The 16,711-nt window shown below is 42.8% G+C and overlaps 1 protein-coding gene across 2 annotated transcripts in view; it reads right to left on the bottom strand.

Annotated features, from left to right (window-relative positions):
* abl1 (c-abl oncogene 1, non-receptor tyrosine kinase) overlaps positions 1 to 16,711 on the bottom strand; it is a 61,019-nt gene that overhangs the window by 27,422 nt on the left and 16,886 nt on the right. The gene's annotated exons all lie outside the window — the stretch shown is intronic.

The following is a 16,711-nucleotide window of genomic DNA, read 5'->3' as shown; positions in this document are numbered from 1 at the left end:
CCAAGTATAGTTCTACACGCCTCATGATGTGTTCAGAGGTTTAGTACTTCTGTCTCCAAGTATAGTTCTACACACCTCATGTGTTCAGAGGTTTAGTACTTCTGTCTCCAAGTATAGTTCTACACACCTCATGATGTGTTCAGAGGTTTAGTACTTCTGTCTCCAAGTATAGTTCTACACACCTCATGTGTTCAGAGGTTTAGTACTTCTGTCTCCAAGTATAGTTCTACACACCTCATGATGTGTTCAGAGGTTTAGTACTTCTGTCTCCAAGTATAGTTCTACACACCTCATGATGTGTTCAGATGTTTAGTACTTCTGTCTCCAAGTATAGTTCTACACGCCTCATGATGTGTTCAGATGTTTAGTACTTCTGTCTCCAAGTATAGTTCTACACACCTCATGATGTGTTCAGAGGTTTAGTCGTACTTCTGTCTCCAAGTATAGTTCTACACACCTCATGATTAGGGATGGGTATCGTTCAAAATTTTTCGATACCGATACCGTTTCGATACTTGGATTTCGATACCGGTTCCTGAACGATACTTTTTTCGATACCAATTTTTAGAAAAATCCATTTTAACAAAAATAAAACAGCATTACACATTGAAATTATTTTACAAATCTTTAGTTTTCCCCCCATCTTAAGTTTTACAGCAGAAAAAAATAAAACCTACTGTATTTAACATAACTTTAAGTTCTCTAAACGTATTGCCGTCCCTACAAAAAATATTGGAAGTACTACAAAGGAAAGAAATGTAAAACAAACTAGAATGTCTACATTTCCTACCGAAAATGTAATTGTGCTTGCTGTCCTCGCCATGCACCGCCTGGCTTGCAAGGTACCTGCCCATGCAATTAGGGGGACTAATGCTGCCTTCCAGACACCTGGGACGTGGGTGTTTCCCAGTGAAAAAGTCCCAGTCCCCACCTTCAACACAATATTTCTCCTATAGGCTCAGAGTAGGTTGTTTGTTGGCTGAGAGTGTTAAATGTGAAATGGATTGAAGAAAAGGGGAAACTTATTTCTCTTAAATGTAAGCACTTCATTTTAAGATGCACATTTTACCAAAGCACTCTGTTGTATGTTATTTTTAAATGCATTATTTTACTTGAAATGAGAAATGAGAATTTATTTATTATAGTAGGCTAGTTATGTATAATTAATACAGTTAAATATGAAAACTGTAAATAAGCATTGTTGATGTTTATTTTGATTTAACAGTCAGTTGTTGACTACATACAGACATTGTACCATTAGGCTACTTCAATCATTGAGTTCAATGGCACTGAATCATAGCGTAAGCTACGTTACAATGTTCCGGACCTTTGCTTGAGGAAATGGGGCCATGCTAATCCAGTTTCAATCATCTGAATTGAACTAAAATTAAATATGAAATGAAAAGGCAGACTTCTCTTGAATTACAGGCAGAGCATATGCTTCAGCTTGTTAAACAAGTGAAACTGGTCAGGCTAATCCAGTTTCAATAATCTGGAAAAAAAAAAAAAAAAAAATACTGTACTGTAAATGTCCGCGACCCAATCAAAACGGCCCCGCGACGCTACCCACCAGTTGAGAAACGCTGGCCTAACGCTAGCATTAGCTCAATTAGCTTGATGCAACTAGTCCCAAACATTGATGAACAGTGTGTCCTAACGCCAGGGGGACAAGATGTTTGTTTTGGCTGGCTGAGGTTAGCCTATAAGGCACAGTTGTTGTGGCTAACAGCCTCCATTCACACTAGGCTATTCACACTAGGCTATCTCTTCCATTATGTTTTCAAACCCAGCTGGCTGTAAAAAAGGACAACCACAAAGTGGTGACACTTACCCATGGGTTCAGTTCATTTTGTTCATTCATTGTTTTCTGGACATGTTACCATGCTACATTAACACAGCAGCTAACAGAACAGACAGGCCTCCCATGGTTGGCGACAAGTGTATATCATTCTCTCTACCCAAGATGCAACACTGCTCTACCCAACATGCAACGCTGCTGCTCAGAGCTGCTCTTTAGCTCTATTAATCTGGTCAAATCTCACCGGATTCCTGTTTCCAGTACACTTTTAGCATTTGGTTTTTAACAGAGAAGAGTTGGAGCTGCTGAAAACATACAGTATGCAAATGAGAGTGAGACCATGAGTGATATACCCACTGAGATACAAGTATAGGTGTGTCTGATATCTACATAATAGCGTGCGTGCGTCAAGTGACAAGTGTCAAGTGTCATACAAGAAGGAAGGCTGGCCATAATGAGAATGAATCCGCACTTCCTGCCGCCCTTCAAAATAAAACCATTTAGAAGGGACAGGCACTGAATGCTGCTATAGCGCCCCCTAAAGGCTAAATGACAAAATACTTCTGATATAGGCTCAGAGTACATCCCTCCACACCTGTACCAAGTTTGGTTAGCATCGGACGATCTTTGTGAAATAGGCCCCACCCACAGAAAGTTGGAAGTCGATTATATGGCAACGGTGTGTTTTTTTCAAAAACTTCCAAATCAGTGTTGTGCAGGACAGTCCCCACATGATGTGTGCGTTGGTTTGGTGAAGATTGGAGAAAATTCCAAGGAGAAATGGCAAAAAAACGGTTTTGGACAAAATGCAAAATGGCGGAAAATCTAGTCAGACGCAAATGGGCGTGGCCTAGTTGACTAGATGCGGGAGGACCCAAGGAATCCAGGGAAAAAAGAAGTTTGATGATAGACCCTACGGTTCAAAAGTTATGGACCAAAAGGTAAGGAGGGCTGTTATAGCGCCACCATCTGGTCAATTGGTGAAATTTTTTCGGGGATAGTAAAAGACCCCTCAGTGCACCTCCCTACCAAGTTTCGTAGCTCTAGCTGTTATGGTTTCTGAATGACAGCTAATTTACTGCAAGATTTTGTATGATTTTTCCAAACCCCATGCAAGTCAATGGGGAAAAAAATGGCGCTTAATGGCGAATTGCGGCCAAACCGCTTTCACAAACCCTTAACAAAGTCATAGCACACCTGTCCTCAATAAGCCGGTCATTTTGAGGTCTGGCATGTCTATGTGGCGCAAAAATTGGGGGAGTTATTAGTCGTAGAACTTTTTGGCAGATAGAATAATAATAATATTAAGTATGTGGGATTTCAAGATTGTGCCTTGCTTGTCAGCAAGCACAATAATAAATCAGTGGAATAGTTTTCAGTGCAAAACAGAGAGTTGCAAATCAGGGTTTAATGCTCACTGATGCAACAGAACTCTATTCTTGCCCAAACTGATGAGATGGATCCACTTCATGCATGGAAGACTAGTTGAGCATTGACTAGCCTATCAATATAGCCAATGGCACAAAGTGAATCCCATTTATATTCAACAAACTATCATGACATCAGCGTTTGTTAACGAGTTGCTAAAAATACATAATGGGCGATAACGTTTGCACATAACGTTAACGCTAATTAATTAAACATTAACGCTAGTGTTGCAGATCAGTGTTTAATGCTCACTGTTGCAACAGAACGTCATTCTTGTCAAATCTGACGAGACAGCTCCACTTCACGCATTCACTGACTAGCCAATCAATATAAATGAATCGCATTTACATTCAACAAACTATCATGACATCAGCGTTTGTTAACGAGTTGCTAAAAATACACAATGCCCGCTTGCGCATAACGTTACGGCGGCAATTAATTAAACGATCTGCTAGCTACAACTCACAGCCAGATGCATGGATTTGTCAGACTGAGGGATCTGATAACCGCTAACTTGCGGTAAGCTGACCCACCTCTCAATTATTTCTCTTATCTGTGGAAACCAGTCCGTGTTGTTTCTGTTTCTTTTCCTGCTTTTCATCATCTTCGCCATATGGTACTCCAGGATAGGAGTAGCTTGAGTGGCTAACTTCTTGTATACTATATCCGCACCGCACGCCTGGCTCACAGTCACAACAAACACACCGGCTAAAGTGGGCGTAACGTTTCCTGCATGCCTCTACATGACAGCCAATCACCAGCCGTATTAGAGCGCGGCGTGCAAGCATGTCGCATGCTTATAGGCTCAATGACGCTGTTTTGTTTTGGTATCGAAAATTGGTATCGATTGACAAGGGAGGCTTCGATACCCCTTAGTATCGATGTTTCCATTTCGGTGCCAAGTAAGTATCGAAACTCGATACCAATCCCTACTCATGATGTGTTCAGAGGTTTAGTATTTCTGTCTCCAAGTATAGTTCTACACACCTCATGTGTTCAGAGGTTTAGTACTTCTGTCTCCAAGTATAGTTCTACACACCTCATGATGTGTTCAGAGGTTTAGTACTTCTGTCTCCAAGTATAGTTCTACACACCTCATGATGTGTTCAGAGGTTTAGTACTTCTGTCTCCAAGTATAGTTCTACACACCTCATGATGTGTTCAGAGGTTTAGTACTTCTGTCTCCAAGTATAGTTCTACACACCTCATGATGTGTTCAGAGGTTTAGTACTTCTGTCTCCAAGTATAGTTCTACACGCCTCATGATGTGTTCAGAGGTTTAGTCGTACTTCTGTAGAGGTTGGGTAAATGTTCATTCTCAAATACACTACTACCGCATGCGCTAGGACGTGTCATCAGTGATGTTATCTGGGGTCGTAAGGTGTTTCGGGTCTGTCAACATCATACACCCTCGCCCAGTAGACCCAGCCGAGGCCAATTAAGACCCCGACTCACGTCCCAGAAGCCGCTACGGATCAGCCTTACTACTCTATCTGCAACGTTGCCCGCGGGAGGGGTAAAAGAGAACCCAATCCGCTGCAATAGAGCTAGTGCTACGCCGCAGTATTGGCCCTTCGGTGCATGGAGGATCTAGGCTCTGTGGGTTTCTCCCGGCCGTGCTCCTCCTTCGTCTCACCAGACCCCCCTCATGACAAAGGCAATCCAGAGGCTGAAGGGATGCCTCAAGGACGCCTCAAGAGGGCCTGTGCGCTGCACGTCATTTACCTGCGTCGAGCACCTCGCTCTAGCCTGGAGGACCCCAGGCCGCGCCGATCTTGCGCAGATTTTCATGAGGCTAATCCGTAGCGTTTGTGGATTTCTCCCTCACGAGAGAGCCAAGATGGGGTGCTAATCCCATCCCGTACCGGGTTGCCGTCTCTCCGGCCGTCAACTGTCTCTCCAGCTCGTCACCAAACTATACTTGGTTGTCACCTAGTCTTTCCTAAGTGTCACTGGCCAGAGGCAAGCCAGGATTCTACATTCTCAAATACACTACTACCGCATGCGCTAGGACGTGTCATCAGTGATGTTATCTGGGGTCGTAAGGTGTTTCGGGTCTGTCAACATCATACACCCTCGCCCAGTAGACCCAGCCGAGGCCAATTAAGACCCCGACTCACGTCCCAGAAGCCGCTACGGATCAGCCTTACTACTCTATCTGCAACGTTGCCCGCGGGAGGGGTAAAAGAGAACCCAATCCGCTGCAATAGAGCTAGTGCTACGCCGCAGTATTGGCCCTTCGGTGCATGGAGGATCTAGGCTCTGTGGGTTTCTCCCGGCCGTGCTCCTCCTTCGTCTCACCAGACCCCCCTCATGACAAAGGCAATCCAGAGGCTGAAGGGATGCCTCAAGGACGCCTCAAGAGGGCCTGTGCGCTGCACGTCATTTACCTGCGTCGAGCACCTCGCTCTAGCCTGGAGGACCCCAGGCCGCGCCGATCTTGCGCAGATTTTCATGAGGCTAATCCGTAGCGTTTGTGGATTTCTCCCTCACGAGAGAGCCAAGATGGGGTGCTAATCCCATCCCGTACCGGGTTGCCGTCTCTCCGGCCGTCAACTGTCTCTCCAGCTCGTCACCAAACTATACTTGGTTGTCACCTAGTCTTTCCTAAGTGTCACTGGCCAGAGGCAAGCCAGGATTCTACATTCTCAAATACACTACTACTGTACTGTACTACTAATGTAAGACCTAAAGAGCAGCAAGCCAGCAGCAAGCTTGTGGTGTGTCAGTGTGATATGGCTGAAGGTGGACAGCTTCCTCAACTCAATTATTTAATCCTTGGAAAAGTGTTGGCTTTGATAGGCATGCAAATGGAATTATGGTCAGCCAGCCACTATGCAGAAAATGCCAGGGGAAAAAAGTTAAAAAGGAGAAATATAGGTGGCTTCTCTACTCAGCTCTAGCTCCCGTGCCCATTAGGATCGCTACGCTAACGTTAGCAGGTCTAGCTATAGACGGTTTTCACCAGAGCGCAACCCCACAGCACTTCCTTTTTCTCAGCATTCGGCAAACTGCAGAAATATTCACTCGACATTGTTACTTTTGTTTTTGCTGCTCAGCTGTATAGACGGTTTTCACGGAATGGTCAGTCCTGCACTTGAATGTTTTTTTTTCTTTTATATCCATAGCAAACACTGCAACAGGAAGTGAGCGGGGGTTCAATTTAGAATGTTTTTGTTGTCAAGTTAAAACCGTCTATAGAGAGGCAAAGTGGAACGTCACTTCCTGCTTCAGCACTGTACCAGAGATTTTCATCCGCCATTTATTTTCCCATAGACATTTCGTAAAACGCTTATAAAATAGATGTACTTCGTCGAACCAAACGGTTCAGCTAACGCTATAATCGGGAGAGACCATAGAACATTTCACTTGTACCAAAACTTAAAAAAACAACATAGAAAAAATATTTTCTTCAAAAAACGATTTTTTTTTTAACGTTTTGGTCCCAGTGAAATGTTATGCAATCTCTCCTGTTTCTAAATAGATCTGTACCGTTTGGTCTGAACCAGTACAACTATTTTTAGACGCATTTTACGAAATGTGTATGGGAAAATAAATGGCGGATGAAAATCTCTGGTACAGTGCTGAAGCAGGAAGTAGGCGGTCACTTTGCCTCTCTATAGGCTAAGAGAGAACTTGGCATGCCTCTCACATCTATGCATGCTGTTGTTCCGACGACATGGCTTGGATAATTACATCTTCACTGCAGGGATTATGCTCTCACTAAGCATCCCTGTCGTTCTTGTTATCGCAGCATATTGTGACTTCTGTTAGGCGCGTAGGGGATTGAGGATTTCAAAGGCATCTGTTGGAAATCCTTCCACATGCCACAGAGTCTCAGCGGCTCTGACTGCTGTAAGCAATGACCTCAGTAGCCTGAACATCCAGTCAGTCACACATGCCACCGTGCTGCACATCATCATCATCGCTGCAGCGTGGCAAACCGGTATGGCAAACTTGTGTGTTCCTCTCGTCCACCACCACCACCACACGCGCCAATTAAGAAGAAATGCACACTTCCTCGAGCTCGGAGAAAAAGGCCCGTTAACTCACCGCAGTCACAAAGTGTTGGGAGGGATGAGAAGATGAAGGCGAGAGAGGAGAGGAGAGGAGAGAGAAGGTCTATAAAAATGGAGGCGGAAAGAGAGGAGAAAAAAGGTTGCAGATGGAGAAACATGAAGCACATTGTTTGGAAGTGAGCTCATAGGAGAATCACTTGCTTGCGTTTTATAATCCAGCCTCCCTCGGTATGTTAGCAGTTAGCTGACGTACATCCACCCACGGGATGGTACCCCCCCTCCTGCTTTCCTGAGTCCACTTCCAGCACAGAACAGGTTGTATTCCCCGAACTCCCAAACCCAGCTAGCAGCATTGTTACGGTGTTAATGGGAAGTGTGTTTTTACCAGTGTGCACAGTACAGAGCAGGAATACACCTCGATAACTCAGTCCACTACATCGGTGTTTCTCAACCACTGGGCCGTGGCCCACTGGTCACTGCCCAGAGCGCCCTCTAGTGGGCCGCGGATGACCTCTCACATCAAGATATCACAATGATACATAGCCTATCATTTATTTGGGAAGGTGGTCCTCGGAAATGTTTTAACAATCAGAACAGAAGTGGGCCTTGAACTAGAAAAGGTTGCACTACATCATTGGTTTCCAAACTGTGGTCCGCGCGGACCACTGGTGGTCCACCAGAGCATTGCATTTTTTTATTTTATTTTTTACAGACAACAGTTTTACATACGCATTAACCCTGAGTGAGGAGTAGGCTTTGACCGATTTTCGGAAATATATATATTTTTTTAATTTGCGCTTTCAACGGCTGTAGCGGGCTCAGTTTTAAACTAAAACCAGAGTGAAGGTATCATATGAAACTAGAAGGCTAAAGGGAGGCAGGGCACCTAAAGGCATCGATTGGTACCAACCAGGTCAAGCTAGCTTGTCAGGAAGGTGGCTAAATAACACTCCAAGGTTAAGCTACATTTTGGAGAGGGGAAAAAAATATTTTCAAATTACAGCCTAATGTTGGCAGGTGTGTGTGTGTGTGTGTGTGTGTGTGTGTGTGTGTGTGTGTGTGTGTGTGTGTGTGTGTGTGTGCGTGCGTGCGTGTGTGTTTTGAACCAGTAGCATTATGTTGTTATTTAGCCTGTCTGATGCTAATGCATGGCTAAATCAGCAATTTAAATCACTCCATTACTAATTGATACTGACGTGTGCTATGAGCACCTCAGGATGTGGCAAGGCGCGCGGTGAAGGGGGCCATTAATTTATTATGATGACTGACGAATGAATACTCGGCTACGGTGGTGTTGACGCTCGAGTCAGAGGTGCGTGCGCTACTAAGGAGAAGGTAAGAAAGCGTCGTATTCCACATTCCAATGATATGAGACCTGAAGGCTGCTCAATTTACTCATCTCTTTAGTGAGACTCCAAAGGAGATGCACACAAACACACAAACAATTATCTTGTGTGCACCAGGAAAGATGTGAGCCAGTCATGCAACATCCATCATCAGTGGTTTAATAATAGCATATTTGGCTCATCACTCTACTGCTATCTGTGCCTATTGCCTAACCTAGCAGACACGACCATCTGTAGGAAGCAGCCCAGCTTACTTCAATGTCACCTAAGAAGCAGGTACCATGAGGTATGTAGCTGGGTATCGCCACTGATTTCCCGATTCGATACGATTCCGATACACAAGGTCCCGATACGTTTCGATTGCCATATTCCATTCGATATCGACATTTCGGTTACAGTACCAATTTTGCTTGGATATGAAAGAGTCTCAAAGAACTAAATGCTGTAAAATTGTACAAGGAACCCTCTAAGCTGGTGATTATTAAAAAGATTAATGTTTACGAGATCCCATTGTGCTATAACAGGGTTAAAGCTTCAAGCATCCGCGGGAAACAGCATTATATTAAAAGATCGATATTGGGATTTATGAATCCATATCAGTTCCCTTCAAATTAATATCAATTATTGTTTTTGTTTTTTTTACCAGCCCAACATGTATGTGTGTGTGTATGTGGCTGTTTACTCGGGGCCCTCTGGAGAATGCAGCCAGAGTGTCTGAAGCGTGCAGCCGTGGGGATGAGGAGAAGGGGTTTTGAGTTGCACATAATTCCCCAGTCGGCATGGTCCACAGCGGGGCAGGGAGACGGGACGCTGAGGGCGGAGGCCAGAGCAGCTGGAAGGCTAAAAGCTTTGGGCCGGAGCTTAGTGGGAACATGGCTATTATACATTTTAAACGTGGCAAACACCGACACTGACCGCCCTAGGGCTGGGCGTGCGATAACAGCCAGCGCATGTATTATCAGTCGATAACGATAATTATTGATCATTTTTAATGACCATTTTTAACAAAGACCACGAGAAAAAAAGGTTGAATTTAACCACTTTATTTTGAACCACCGTATTTATCAAGGCACAAAGGTAAGAGTAAAGGTCTTTGCACACACAGTCCGATTGTTTTCGTATGCGTGTTTTTTAATCCGTCATCTGAAAACTCGCAAAAATCTATTGACTGATGTGAAAAACGCAGAAAATCGAACCTCGTCCGAAAACATAAATGACGGACGTAATTGTCGGACTCGGTGTGTCAATGATGATTGACACAAATGAGGTCGTATTCTTTCTTTTTTTCGTGCATCAATTTCGGACGAAAATACGGACTTGGTGTGGAAAAGCTATAAGTGTGTTGCAGCCCTGTAATAAATATGTTTGGTGGTAACTTTAGGATTTCTCTGTTTGAATGTCACTCGCACGCTCCGTTATCATGCTCCATTATCGATACATATTGAATTATTTTCATATTATATTGATGAAGTATCTATTGCAGATATATAGTGCTACTGATTTGTCGCTGAGCCCTACCAGAGGTCATTAAAGACATTTTATGAAGAACGCAATTTCGTGTTCATGTTTAAATGTGTCTGCTAACACACAAATGATCTCCCTCTCTCTACCCGGGTCTCTCTGCTTTGAAGTGACCTGTTGTCAAAACAGTCTCCTCTCTCTGAGCAAAAGCTTCACAACAGTCTTCAACACAGGCCAGGCAGCCCTCCTCGAGTGTGAGTGTGAAGAGTGAGAGAACCCAGCCGACTTACTAAAGCGGCAGAACCGGAGGAACCTTTTATGATGACCTGGATGACAGAACAGGGCAACATGAACAGGGCGAGCCAGGTGAAGAAGCAGAACCTGTGCTCATCTCCTCATCGCAGGATGAGACCCATACTTGAGGCCCAGTAAGAGAATGAAGTGCCAGAGACTCTAAACATGCAGAGAATGGAAACAGATGGATGCCAGCCCTAGACCAGGGGGTGCCCAACGTTAAACAGATGGATGCCAGCCCTAGACCAGGGGGTGCCCAACGTTTTTTACTGTCCAAATAGCTATACACACGCTCCAGTCAGCATGCGCACACGGACGCTGCGTAGTTAAACGCAAGTATCTCCGCCGAGGACGTCAGGTGGTTTCCGTGAAAGCTTTAGACAGTAGCCTATGTGACAATAAAATAAAAGCAGCTATTCCAGCCTGATGAAGACCCTGTGTGGTTGAAACGTGCGTAGCGTTTTTGTTTGCCCGTGTACCCTTGTGAAGATATATTCTGTTTGTAACACTGCTGTGGACACGAATATACTACTTCGGGACTAAATACTATTCTTTGAAAAACTTCAAGGAGCTCCCTTCTTATTTTTGTTTACAATAAAATAAACAACATGCACGGACTGACTGGTTGAATGCGAGACACTGACACTACAAAGTTACACTCATTACGCAAAAATGATTTAATTGGGGATCTAGTGGTAAGAACCCTGAGATCTACCAGTAGACCCCGATCTACTGGTTGGTCACTGCCCTAGACTATATCAAATCTCATGCCGTTACACACAGATGGGAATGCAGGTCAAAAGCATATACCGCTAAACATGAATTGTCAGGGCTAAATGCTATTTTGGTTACATTTAGTTTAGCCCACAAATATCACTAAATTATGAATGAGATGTTTGATAAGAGATAATGCTGCGACATCTTTTCAAATGTTTGGAATAGTGTTGTTGTTGTTGTAGAAAGTCCAAATTGTCAATCTAGAAACAGAAAGGGGGTCTTATTACAGTCCAATGTGTCTGAGTAGTATGATGTATCTGAAAAGTGCCACATGTATGTAGAGTGTGGAAAAAAGTGGATGAAAATAGAGAGAGAGAGAGAGAGAGAGAGAGAGACACCTAGAGACAGAGAGAGAGAGAGAGAGAGAGAGAGAGAGAGAGAGAGAGACACACACACCTAGAGACAGAGAGAGAGAGAGAGAGAGAGAGAGAGAGAGAGAGAGAGAGAGAGAGAGAGAGAGAGAGAGAGAGAGAGAGAGACCAGACAAATTAGGTCTGCTCAGAAAAGGTAACGTGTGGAGGTAGGCGTGTAGAGGGACGGGTGCCAATTCTGTCATTTTCAAAATTCAGCAAAACGACTCAATTTGAGGCAGTTAGCTGGCAGTTAACTGGCAGGGGAGTGTGACTTTTTATATTCCATTGTTTTATGAGTGTGCCGACCAGGAAAGCCAAACTCTTTCATTGAGGAGCAAAAGAGAGAGCAGTGAAGACGAAGGTGCCTGTGTATGTATATACTGTATACATACAGTATATGAGTCTCTGTGTATGTATATACTATACATACAGTATACAGTATATGAGTGTGACACACTCATATACAGTATACTGTATGTATTGGGGCTGTGAATCTTCACTGGCCTCACGATTCGATTACGATTCATCTGTCAACGATAGGATTCGATTCCATGATGCATCACGATGCATCTCGATACAGCTCCAAGTATTGCAGCTCCAATTAGCAAATCCTCAATTTTCTGTACTATTACTGCACATGGCTACTTTTTCATCAATTAATACAAGCCCATCCTCTCTGTCCAGAGTATGTGCTGCTCCCTTCGGGCCTTCGGCTAAAGGTTCCGAGGGCTACGAAAAACAGATATAAACTGTCTTTCGTTCCTGTTTCCATCACAGCTTTAAATGCTGCTGAGAGGAGGAGATAGTGCACTCTCTCTCTCTCTCTCTCTCTCTCTCTCTGTCTCGCTCTCCTCTCTCTGTCTCTCGTGCAGCTTAAACGCTGCTGGGCGGAGGAGATGATGCACTCTCTCTCCTTGTCTCTCTTCTTAGGTAGGTATTGCTGCTATAAATATTCTTTATATATTTTATATTCGAGATATATCTTTATTTATTTTTTACCTACCTATTTATGTGAGCTCAAATAGTCCTGGACTCTTATTACTTTTAAGTTCATGTACGTGTCTTTTACTACTTTTAAGTACATTGTACGTGTCTTTACTACTTTTAAGTACATCGTACAGATCCCTTGAGGTGTGTTTTTATTTTGTTTTTATTTTACTTTTATCCTGTGTTTACTTGATCCTTTTTCTGCTGGAAAACTGCTGCCATGCTCCATGTTTGTTTTAATTTGTTCATGTTTTGTTTTTTCATGTATTCGCTATGCTTTTATATCTGCTGCACACAAATTGCCCTTCGGGGACAAATAATAAACTTGAATCTTGAATCTTGAAGCCCTTTTTTTACTTAGAAAGTGCTTTAAAATCTGAATGTCAACAGAAATGTAAACAAACAATTCATCTGTCAACGATTCGATTCGATTCACAGGTCCGCATCGCGATGCATCGATTATACGATTAATTCTGACACCCCTAGTATACAGTATATACATACACAGACTCCATGTATATATTGTATACATACAGTACACAGTATACAGTATATGAGTCTGTGTATGTATATACTGTATACATACAGTATACAGTATATGAGTATGTGTATATACTGTATACATACAGTATACAGTATATGAGTATGTGTATGTATATACTGTATAGGGGTGTCAAAAATAATCGATTATAAGATGCATCGCGATGCGGATGTGCACGATTCTGCATCGATTCACAAATGTCAAAAATCGATTATAAAAATATATATATATATATATATATATATATATATATATATATATATATATATATATATAATAAAATATAATGGAAGTACATGCAGTTGTTTATTTGGATCATAATACAATCAAATGCACTTTTATTTTAAAAGTAGCCACACAGTGAGAAAAAAGAAAGTGAGAAAAGATAAATCATGTATTGGGGAAAAAAGTGATGCATCGATTGAAGATGCATCGAGATGCATCGATAATCGTAATCGAATCGAATCGTAGCCCTCTGAATTGTAATCGAATCGAATCGTGAGGCCAGTGAAGATTCACAGCCCTAATACTGTATACATACAGTATATGAGTCTGTGTATGTATATACTTACTGTATATTAGTCTGTGTATGTATATACAGTATATGAGTGGGGGGTTGGAGATTCCACACAGTGAATGAAAGAGAAAGTTAGCACTACAATCTCTGCTATTACTTTGGCTCCAACTTGCCCATTTGACAGCATAAAACAAACAGCAATGCTGTGATAAGAGAGAGCAGGCAGTAAACAGCACAGACACAGAGAGAGCAGGCAGTAAACAGCACAGACACAGAGAGAGCAGGCAGTAAACAGCACAGACACAGAGAGAGCAGGCAGTAAACAGAGCAGACACAGAGAGAGCAGCAGTAAACAGCACAGACACAGAGAGAGCAGCAGTAAACAGCACAGACACAGGGCCAGTAAAACGTTCTGTCTCCTTTCACAGACCATCAACCTGAAAATGTTCTAGTCTAGAAGAAGCCTGGGGGAAGGTCTGTCTCGTGTCCATAGGGGTAGAAAGACAGACAGACAGATAGAAGAGTGACTTTGAGTGTGCGGCGCTCAGCCTGCAGTGTGGAGCTGCTCGGGCTCTTCTTTGTGTTTAAGTGGATCCAGATGCAGCACACCCCCCCCCCCTCTTATAGCGCTATGAAGAAGAGGAGCTTAACAAAACACAAAGGGACAGGACAGCATACCAGTACTGTATGGACTGGACTGGTGAAGAAGAAAAACTACAATGATGTAGCTGGCCAACAGATACTCTCCGTGATGACTAGGAGGTAAAGTAAATGTACAGGATTTAGCTTGCTCCTGCTCAATAAAAATTTAATTAGTATATATAAAAAAAAAACTATTGAGAGGGGGAAAAAAATGTGAGAGAAAACCCAGAGAATTTGATCGGCAAGATACACATCTTGACCAGTAAAAGAACACCAACCCTAACCTCATATGAGGACATTTGTGAAGAAGACAGCCACTGATTCGCATCAGGCCCAAATGGACTTTTATAGAGAGCCGCAGGGATGACGTATTTTTGTAGTCAGAATGCGGAAGTCCCGGACTTCCTGGTTCTTCACTGTTTCTGTCTATGGGAGTTTTGAATGGGTTTTTGCCGCGATGCTTCAAATAATCTCTCTGGGCAACGCTGGCTTAATCAAACGCGAACCAGAGTTCAGTCGGATAATCTTCACACATGAGGACCACTTTCATGAGTTTTGTAGCGTAAATGCGAGCCCTAGAAGAAAAAAGCTTGAGCTAAGCTAATCCAGAACTACACACTGTCGCATAGGCTTCCGCGTCACGTCAGCACTCAACCTGGACTGTTGTTGATGTGTGCACTGATTACCCCGGGCTGAACGGGCTGAACCAGGTGAGGGAAAGAGAATTTCCGTGTTCGTCCTTTGAAGTGGTGACGTTATTGACGTATATATCCACATCGACTCAACAGTGTAGTCTCATTTAGCCGTTTGCTAGCTAGCCGCCCTTTTAACGGCACGTAAAAGCTTCAAAACTCATAAAAGTGGTCGTCGTGTGTGAAGATGATATTACTAAACACTGGTTCGCATTTGATTAAGACAGCGTTGCCCAGAGAGATTATTAGAAGCATCGTGCCAAAAACCCATTCAAAACTCCCATAGGCGAAAACAGTGAAGAACCAGGCGTGTTAGCTAGGGATGGGCATCGAATTTCGAATTTTCGAATAATCGTTGTTATTATCAAGGTCGACTTTTATTATTGAAATTCGAAATTCGATTTTTTTTTTTTTTTTTTTTTTTTTTTTTTTTGAGTGAAATGTTGCATTGTCTCCCCTGATTCTAAGTATAGTCAAATCGCTTGGTTTGAGCAAGTAAAACAATTTTTATAAGCATTTTAAGCAAGGTTTATGGAAAAATGAATGGCGGATGAAATCCCATGACGAGGGAGAGGGGGTGACTTTGGCACCCCTTTGGCACTCAGACCTGAGCCTACTAAATATTTAATGAACCACTCATGATTGTCAAAACTGTTTTTTATTTTCGAAAATGTCAATGTCATGTAACATGTTCTTTACTTCAGTGGTGCAATGCTTGTTTGAGCTAAAAATCCACAGCAGAAGCTTTTTATATTAATTAATAAAGCCGTAGACTTAGAATCAGGGGAGACAATGCAACATTTCACTCACAAAAAAAAAAAAAAAAAAAAATTTTTTTTTTTTTTTTTTTTTTTTTACATTTTTTTTTTATTTTCGAAATTCGAATTAAATTCGAATTTGGTCCAGCGAATTTCGAATAGTGTTTTTGCTAGAAATGCCCATCCCTAGTGTTAGCATCGATGATTTCCGGACTCGTTCCTGCAGCTCTCTATTGTGTGGCAGCAGAGTAATCTGTGAGGGGACAGAATGAGAAGGCCATGACGGGGAGGAATTTCTACCACGAGATAGAATTGGCATCCTAGGTAGCAGGTTGTCTCTTCTGCAGGGAAAACAACAGCTGTGTCTGGAGCTGAGGCTGGAGCTGGAGGGAGGAACAGGGGGGCTTTTTTCTGTGTGTGTGTGTGTGTGTGTGTGTGTGTCAGGGTGGTAGAGCGCTCCACACTGCATTCCTGTCCCAACTTGGAGGTCCTCTGTGCGCACGTGAGTGTTGTTTGCATGTGTGTGTGTGTGTGTGGGCGGGAGGGGGGGTGTGTGCGTTGAGACAGCTAAGGGATTGAAATGAACAATAGAGCTTTGATATATATATTTTTTTTTTGGCAGGTTATGAAATGGAAACTTAACTAAAGACCTGATCACCCTCTCTCTGTGTATCTTGATCTGTGTCTGTTATTTTGTCTGTTGTTTTAATGGAACGCAGTACACATTCAACTGCAGTTCTGACTGTCATCTTTATTGTTAAAGTAAAAAAAAATATATATATATATAAAAAAATATGATAGAGATGATACAGATAATAGGAAGTTGTCATAATCAGTGAATTTACATTACTGTAACAGCAACCATAAAAGGCAGTATGGATTATAGCGGCCATGTAACGTGCTTGTCCCACATTACAACACTATATTGTCTGCTAGAAGTGCTAGCTAAGCAGCTGATCTCTGAGCTAGCAGCTGCTAGCTAAGCTAATGTCAGACTCAGCTCCGCTTTTTAGTTCTCACAAAAAGCGCTCCGGGCAGCGCTTTTCCCAAGCAAAAACACACGGCGCTCTGTGTGAACAACAGCCAGGCATCTCTGCA

This window comes from Poromitra crassiceps (assembly GCF_964638095.1).
Source record: "Poromitra crassiceps genome assembly, chromosome: 21".
NCBI classification, from domain to species: Eukaryota; Metazoa; Chordata; class Actinopteri; order Beryciformes; family Melamphaidae; genus Poromitra; species Poromitra crassiceps.
This window is presented reverse-complemented; position numbering and strand designations above follow the sequence as displayed.